Consider the following 8,526-nt stretch of genomic DNA (forward strand, 5'->3'; position numbering starts at 1 on the left):
TGATCCATCGACACTCCTTTACTAACTTAGTCTTTCAGAAGAGCTGGTCATAGCTACACAATGTTTTACTGAGTGTTAGATTTTTTAAATACAAATGGTCCACTATGAAATAAATCTGGGTACAAGGTATGTACATATAAATGCATGCATATCAGATATATCATATATAGTTAAGAAGAAAAGAAGAAGAATGGCCGTACTGGGTCAGACCAAAGGTCCATCCAGCCCAGTATCCTGTCTACCAACAATGGTCAATGCCAGGTGCCCCAGAGGGAGTGAACCTAACAGTTAATGATCAAGTGATCTCTCTCCTGCCATCCATCACCACCCTCTGACAAACGGAGGCTAGGGACACCATTCCTTACCCATCCTGGCTAAGGAATGGTGTTGTGCAGTGCCTCACCAATCTCGAATTTAACAACCTGAACCACCCACAGGCTGACAGAATAATGAACACCACGAGAGAGTGTGCACGTTGACTGTGTTCCTATTCCAGCCGTGCTACACTCGACACACATTTCACTGCATTAAGAGAGTTCTAAAGTCAAGACTAGCCAAAGGAACAAGTAGACTTGGTTGACATTTTTCAAATTAATTTGTCGTTTGAAAAAAAAAAAAAAAAATGGTCTTTTTGGGAAACTGAAAATGTTCCCAATATTTTCATCAAAATCTTCCCCTCCTTCCCTGAAAAAAAATAAAAATGAGGGTGGGTTTTTCCTCCCCCCTCCCCCTCCTCTTTTTCTGTGGAGAAAGGGGGGGGGGGGAAGAAAGGGGAGGGGATAAAAACACTGAAAAATTTCACACCAGAAATGAAACATGCAGAATGCCAAGTTAGTTTGAAATTTTCTAATTTTTTATAAACGTTACCTTGTTTGGACCAGCTCTAGTAACAATTAGAGCCAGGTGCTAAAGCAAAGATTCTCCAAGACAAAGAACTTAGAAAAGAGGGAGCCTTGCAGCCAGAAGTGTTAACTGCCCATACACTTGCTAAGTGATCCTGTATCCATTGTAATGAGCGATGCCTCGGCCAGCACCCAGAATAGTCCTGATGTAGTCAACTTGAAATCAATACTTGCACCTGCTTATATCAGGGCCAAGCGTTTCAACAGCAAGATCAGCTTTTGATGAGGCTTCATGTGTAACAGATGGGTGATAACCCCAATACTTCACTTTGGATAAAAGGGCAGTTAAATAAAACCCCTACAATAAGAAGTCAGACCACGTACATTCAATTTCATTGGCATGACAAGGTAGACAGTCATTGTTCAAGTAAATAAGTACAAGTGGTTGTGATCAGGTCAGGCACTTGTTTCTAAGGAGCCAATCTGGGGAAGCTAGAATGGCAGCCCACGAGATTTCATGGGCACTGATTCATTTCAGAGCAGGGCAGAGACGGTTTCTTTCCCTAACTTCATACCTGACCCAGTTTCTGAAGGGTCATACTGAATCATAGCATCTGTTCTGAAGCTATACTAGACTAAAAGGTAACAGGAAGACTTCCCGGCATTAGCTGGATTACCCCAGGCATAATAGGAGCCCGTGAACGCATTTCTGTGCCTCTTATAGTCATCTCCACAGTAAGAGGTTGTACAGACCTAGACAAAGCAAATTATGCAAGCAGTTTGTAATGCCCACAACTTCATTATGTCGGTCATTCAATGGAACCCAGTTCATCCACAAGGCATTCGTATCCTCTATTTGGAAAAGACAAAGCAGAGACTAATTGTGTGTCAAAGCCATAATGCACTTGACACAGACAAGCAATGAAAAATGAAAGAACGCAAGGTAGGTCAAGAACCAGGGAGCTATATAACATCATAGGTGAAGAGCTGGCCAGAAGTCCTGCTTAATACATAGATTCAAGGCCAGCTGTAAGAAGCTGGCAATGGAAAGACCGTCCATGTAAAATCTATTCCTCTGCAAATTCCCCAAATAGCAGGTATACTGAAACCCTTGCTGAAAAGTCTTAATAGGGAAATAAGCAATAAGTCTTACAGAAATTATTCAAAAGCCACCTCTCTCCTTTCTGTGAGTGTGTTGATCCAGCCTCTAGAATGGCACAGAAAGGGCATCGTGCTCCATGCAAGTCTCCAAGATGATTAAAAAAAAAAAGTCTCTAGGAAAGGTGTTTTCCATTACATTCTACAGGACTTTTCCATAAAGGAAAACATGCAGCAGCTTAAAAAAAAAAAAAAAATCCCCCACACCTGTAAACAAAGTGGGTACAAGTTTGTTTCAAAAGTCTAGAATGTTCATAAAGGTCCGAGACCCAAGCAGCCACATAAGATCGGGCAGTGGTAGCTTTATATCTGTTCCTTTGAAACAATATTCTAGTATGTGAGCTTGTGTTCTTCCCCTGATAGGGTCCGATCCTGTGAGGCGATGCGCACCCCATTGATTTCTATGGGTGGCTGATGCACACAGCATCTTGAAGAACTGGGCCCTTAGAATTAAACGTAGCAGTAAAAAAGGGGGCAAACAAAAGGCAGCAAGTGCTACCAGGCACGGGTGATACGCCAAATAGTTGGCAGGGGGCGCAGAGGTGGCCTTTTTCCTCATCCACCCCAGGACAGGAAGATCATGGCACATGAATGGTCAGTGGCTGCCTTTTTCCCCATCAGTCCCTCAGGATAGATCGCACCGGTTTGGGACACCTTCTTGCCCTTTGTGTAGCCATTGACACTTGTGCAGTACAAGTAACATACTATAGAATCCATATGAGTAGCATTTTACCCTCCCTCGTTATCCAGGTGAATTAGACTCATTGCCTGCAAGTAAAGCTTTCCCCAAATTCAGAGACTGAGCCCTCCATGGAGAACAGCTCCTCCTTTTCAGACAGAAAATTCTCCTCCCACTGAAAGAAAAAAAAAAAATCAGTTTACAGATTTCAGGCTACCCTGATGCACCCCATTGGGTGGGTAACGTTCAGACGGGGAAGAGGTAAAACCAGTCAGTCGGGCCTATGGTTTCAAGAGTGATTCATGATTTTGTGCATCCACCTTCCAACACATTTAAGGACCCAATTTTCAGAGGATTTAAGACCTCTCCAGTCACAGTCAGACACTCAAAAACTGAAACACCCAAAATCATCAGTCGCATTAGCAAATTTGGGGCCTTGTGCCCTAGTGCAGATTCGATATAACTGTAAAGCATTCTTCTCATCATGGCCTGTGAAAGCAAAACAAGACTTTTTCCTTTACTGTTGCTACATTTAAGCCAGTGGATTTTGTTTACTCACAGAAAGTATGTTCTGCATTTTCCTCCCCACAGTTGCAAATCAGTCTTTTAAACTGTGCCAAGAAAGGAGTGAAGCTGGCTCTATAAACTGTCTGATCCGTAACATTTCATAAAGCAGCAATGTTCTTCATGCAGCTAAACATTTGTTCTTTCCAGGACTTGAGCTTGCTCTGTAGATTCAGAATCAAAAGAGGGACAGAACATTTCCTTCAATTCATTAAAGAGAAAACCAGCCTTAAGACTCTATAATGAGTTTTTGAATGACTGGACCAACACCATCCAGTAACAAGCTCATCAACAGACTGCAGGGCCAAGATTAGCTTGTTGACCTCACTGGATTTGTGCCTGCTTACACCAGGGTGAAATTTGGCCCCTTCAGAGAGCAGGGGATCTTTTTCTAATGCCAGCTGGACCTTTTCACGCACCGTTTCAAAACACAGTCGATTTTTAACATTTCAGTTGCAGGGGATTGTGATCAGTTACATGAATACAGGTTTACTCATTTCCTAACTCCCACTTTCTACACTTCCAAATTTTTCTTTTAGAATCAAACCACTTAATCAGCTCTGGTACTTTTTAGACCGCAGCTCAAGGTTGTCAATGTGTCTCTCAGCTAGAGGGAAAGGAGAACAGCACTATTGGCATAGTAACTAACACCCGGATACTTCAAGAGATGCCCATTTAGTACCTTTGATATCTGTCATTTTCTGGCTGTTTAATGCCACCAGTGAAAAGGCAGTATGGTACAATGGATAGAGCCCAAGGCAAAGAGTTCAGAGACCTGAATTTTATTCTTAGCTCTGCCAGTGACTCAAGTTAATCAGTGGGAGGTAGGTCCCTTTAAAATCTGGCCCTGGACTTCCCCATGCATCACTTTCCCCACCTCAACGCAGCATTTTCAAGTGCTACAGCTGAATGGGGCGAAATGTGACAAGGCTACAAACCTTGCAGAATTTGTCAAATTCAGGATCTTCATCTCACCCCAAGTGAGGTCTAGAAGAGCTAAAGTGCTTCTACTATAATAATTACTTCTCATTAACACGCTCTCAGCATTTTCATTCGGAACTCTTAGGTGCTGGGTTTTAAAATCTGCTCATACAAGTTCATTCTGGGCTGAGACTTTGGCACATTCAAACTCAGAAGACAACGACGGTTTAATAAGTATTTTTATTTCACCCTCTCCCCCCACCCCAATTCTCATTCCACTGAAGTCAATGTCAAAACTTCCACTGAGTACAAGGGAGCTGAATCAGACCATTCAAAACTTTTTAGGGAAAAATGCACTTAAAATACTATAGTGACGACCTTGGTATCAAAGTAGATAAGAGAAATTTATTAATTCTGTGCCTCTGTATAAAAAAAAAAAAAAGCCACCACATACTTCAGATTAATGCACCCTACACAGGGTAGGAACAAGACTTTAAGATGGAATCAATTGTAGCCTGTAGGGACACCTATGCTATGCTATCAGCACATCATCCCATTGACACTTCAGCAAGCAGTTCCCCTTATCACCAAAGCAAGTAAAACTTGGAAAAATCTTTTGATAGGCCACAAGCAACATCAGTATGGCACCCCTCTGTTATATAACAAGGAGTTACATACCCTCCATCTAACTAGAATTTCTAGATTAAGGACAGCTACAATGCCTGTATATCAGGATCATGAGACAGTGAATTATTATCACAAGGTTACAGGAAGAAGGAAGGATATTTTGCAGGAACTGTACCATGCGACCCAAAAATCTGCAACCTCTTCTAGTCATTTTCAGTCTATTCAATGCAGTCAGGATAATCTAGCAAAAGTTTTCTGTTTTCACCTTCCACATACAGGGCTTTATGCATGTAGTCCCACTGCAACCACAAGGACAAGTCTGGGTTTGCAGGGTTAAGCCTGGGAAAGGTAATACCACCAAGCTAGTTACACCCAAATGCTGAAAGATGGCTGTACTTTGTGGATGATCTCTCTCGCTCCCTTCATTAAAACCATTTGATTTTTGAAATGAGAAGTATGTGACAATAACTCATTGAAAAATACAAACTTTTAATGAATGGGAAAATGTCAAGCGTTTAGAGTACGCACACACCACCAACCAAGTCTCTTGCCTAAAGTTCTGTTGAATCATTTTGGGATCAAGAATCGCTCACGTTGGCATTTTCACCTAAATTATCTGCCTCTTTTCAATTAGCTTTTATGATTTGAATGGTGGCTGCTCCCTCCCTCCCCCAGTGCTTTGGCCTCGCTCCCATAATTGCCTATATTTTATGTAAATGGAATTGTTACACCGTAAAATGATATACAAATGTGTCTACCACACAAAGTCCAATAAAGGGCCTGAATAAACCCATTATTTACAATGTAACGGCATCCGATAGCAGCCTGGGAAACAGAGGGCTGACAGATGTGAGCCAGTGACAAGGCTTGAAAAAAACGTGAATGAAGAGGGCTCCGATAGACCACAATTAATTGACTTTTAAAATAACTCCTTTTTTCACAGTTCTACTTGGCTGAGCAAGATTCACAAATTGCTGTCTTGAACTTTTTAATGGGACAAAATAGCTGCCAATGAAAGTCTAAATGACATGGCCTTTGAATAGGAGTGGTACAATGGCCACACCGGGACATGTTTTTAACTGACATATTGATTATTTGAGAAGTTGCAGCCACTCAATTGAAAGGGGGAGAGGAAGAAGAGAGCGAGAGAGGAAGAAGTAAACACTGCACGTTGTAGAAAGGCTAAAATTATTTCTTATGAGGAGGGAAACAAACATTTGGAAACTGACGGTTTGATAAGTGTTTCCATCCACACTTCCACAGGCTATTGTTTGCAATCTGATCTGTCCTCATTTGCATTAGTGTAAATCTGGAATAACTTTATTGAAATCCGTGGAGTGAAACCAGCATTAGTGAGATCCGAATCCGGCCCTAGAATTTAATAATAGCTATGTGTCCTCCCACCCCCAAAATTACATGCACATGGATAATGATCACTTCACAATACTCTTCACTTTCTTCTATGGCCTATAGGTCCAATGTTGCAGACTTTATTCAGGAAGGTTCAAAATATGTATTTGTCTCCCTTTTGAAGCATTGGCCAAATCCTGGCCTTTTAGTCAGGCATATAACCACATGGACACTGCATGCACAAGTGAGGACAGCATTTTAGAGTCCCTTTTCCCCAGGAACCTTCATAAAAATAAAGGCAACATACTGCCCAGAACAGAAGTTACAAACTAATACCTAGCACGTTGGGGACAGAGCAGTGCACTTGGACATAGGAGAATCTAGGCATCTTACTACCAGCCAGAAGAGAAAGGTATCTTGCTTAAGGTAGCACAGTGGCTCAGGCTCTACTCTCACGTACACCAGTCTGATTTCTTTTACATTGTCTTTTAAAAGACAAAGCATGTAACTGAAGAGTGGAACAAACTCCCCCAGGAATCAAGGCTCACCACTTTCAAGCGTGAGACACCCTTCTTTGAGCTGAGAGCAAGAGCACCTCCACGGGGTAGACCGTAAGGCAAAAACCAAACTCTCCACTGCACACTCAGTTCTCCCCCTGGGAGAATCCCCCCCCACACACACACACACGACAGAGGTTAGGCGTTTTTCAATGTGCTACTAGGAGTTCAGCTACTCCAGTGATAAAACCTGTATTAGAAGAGAAGATTCCTTTTTTTGGCGAAAAGGAAAACCCAGACATTGACTCAGGCCTGATCTACACTAGCCAAGTTAATTTGAAAAAAAATGATTCCATCAACACGACCAAACCGTTTTTTCAATTTAAAGGGCTCTTTAATCCGATTTCTGTACTGCACCTTGGCAAGTGGAGTAGTGCTTAAATTGAGATCGCAATCCCGGGTTAAAGATATTGTGGACGCAATTCGACGTTATTGGCCTCCGGGAGCTATCTCAGAATGCTTCCTTGTGACCGCTCTGGACAACACTCTCAACTCCGATGCACTAGCCAGGTGGACAGGAAAAGCCCCGGGAACTTTTGAATTTCATTTCCAGTTTGGTCACCATCAGCACAGTCCACCATCATAGGCGACCATGCAGAACCCACCATCACAAGAGATCACGCAGTCCCCGATTCGCAGACGAGCTCCAGCATGGTCCGAATGGGAGGTACTGGATCTCATTGAATGTTGGGGAGACGAATCTGTTACGGCAGAACTACGTTCCAAAAAAAGGAACACAAATACATATGCTGAAGTCTCCAGGGCCATGAAGGAAAAGGCTACTCCAGGGACACAGAGCAGTGTCATACAAAAATCAAGGCGCTCAGGCAAGCGTACCAAAACGCCAGGGAGGCAAACGGGCACTCTGGGTTACAGCCCCATACATTCCGCTTCTACCGTGAGCTGCATGCAATTATGGGTGGGTGACACCACCACTACCCAACCACTGTCTGTGGACACCTGCAAGGGGGGAGTTTCACGGAGTGAGGAGGGAGAGACATTGGAGGAGGGCAGTGCACAGGCGGCAAGTGGGGAATCCGTTTTCCCCCCAAGCCAGGAACTCTTCTTAACGCTGGAGCCAATAGCCTTCCCCCACTCCCAAGGCAGGCTCCCGGACAATGACCCTGGAGAAGGTACCTCTCCATTGTCTTCTTTTTAGGCAAGGTGGCATTGAGGGAGAAATAGATCTTTCTCTCCCCCCATCTTTTCCCCCAAGGAGACACTGGAAAGGAAAAAGCAAGCAAGGGACAGAGATCCACGTCACTTAATACCCATCATGGAGGTGGCACTCTCAGTGCTCACCAAGAGTCACATTCACTTAGTTTGTCTGGGTGCTCCGCAGTCACTTGTATCGACTTTTGCGTGGTGAATGCTTACGTAGCAAAGGTCCTCCAGCCCAATCCGAGTCTCTGGGCTTTATTATGACAGACGTATTAAATAAATATTATTAGTTACAGGCAGCTGGGGCAGCCATCTTTTAGGCAATACGTATGCAAAGAGAATCCATGGTGCGTTTTGATACCAAAGGCAAGTCGCAGATGTCTCTCCCTTTTCCTCCAGTTTTTTGCTTATACTGAATTCTGTCTGCAGCTTCCGCTGGGTGCAATAATGGTCTAAACCTCAACCATGAGGTTATGCTGCTGTTTAGCAGTTAGTGTCCCAGCCCAGAGGTGGGTGCATTTCAGTGGTAGATGAGGAATGATCTCCGTGTAGTTTGTGAAGTGCTTGGGTACTGTTTAGAAAAGCGCTCTATAAAAATTGTACAACATGGTTTGTCTCACCCTTCCCCACAACACTCCAATCACTTATCAGTTATAAGATACCCCAA

This window comes from Trachemys scripta, chromosome 14 (genome assembly GCF_013100865.1).
Source record: "Trachemys scripta elegans isolate TJP31775 chromosome 14, CAS_Tse_1.0, whole genome shotgun sequence".
Lineage (NCBI taxonomy): Eukaryota > Metazoa > Chordata > Testudines > Emydidae > Trachemys > Trachemys scripta.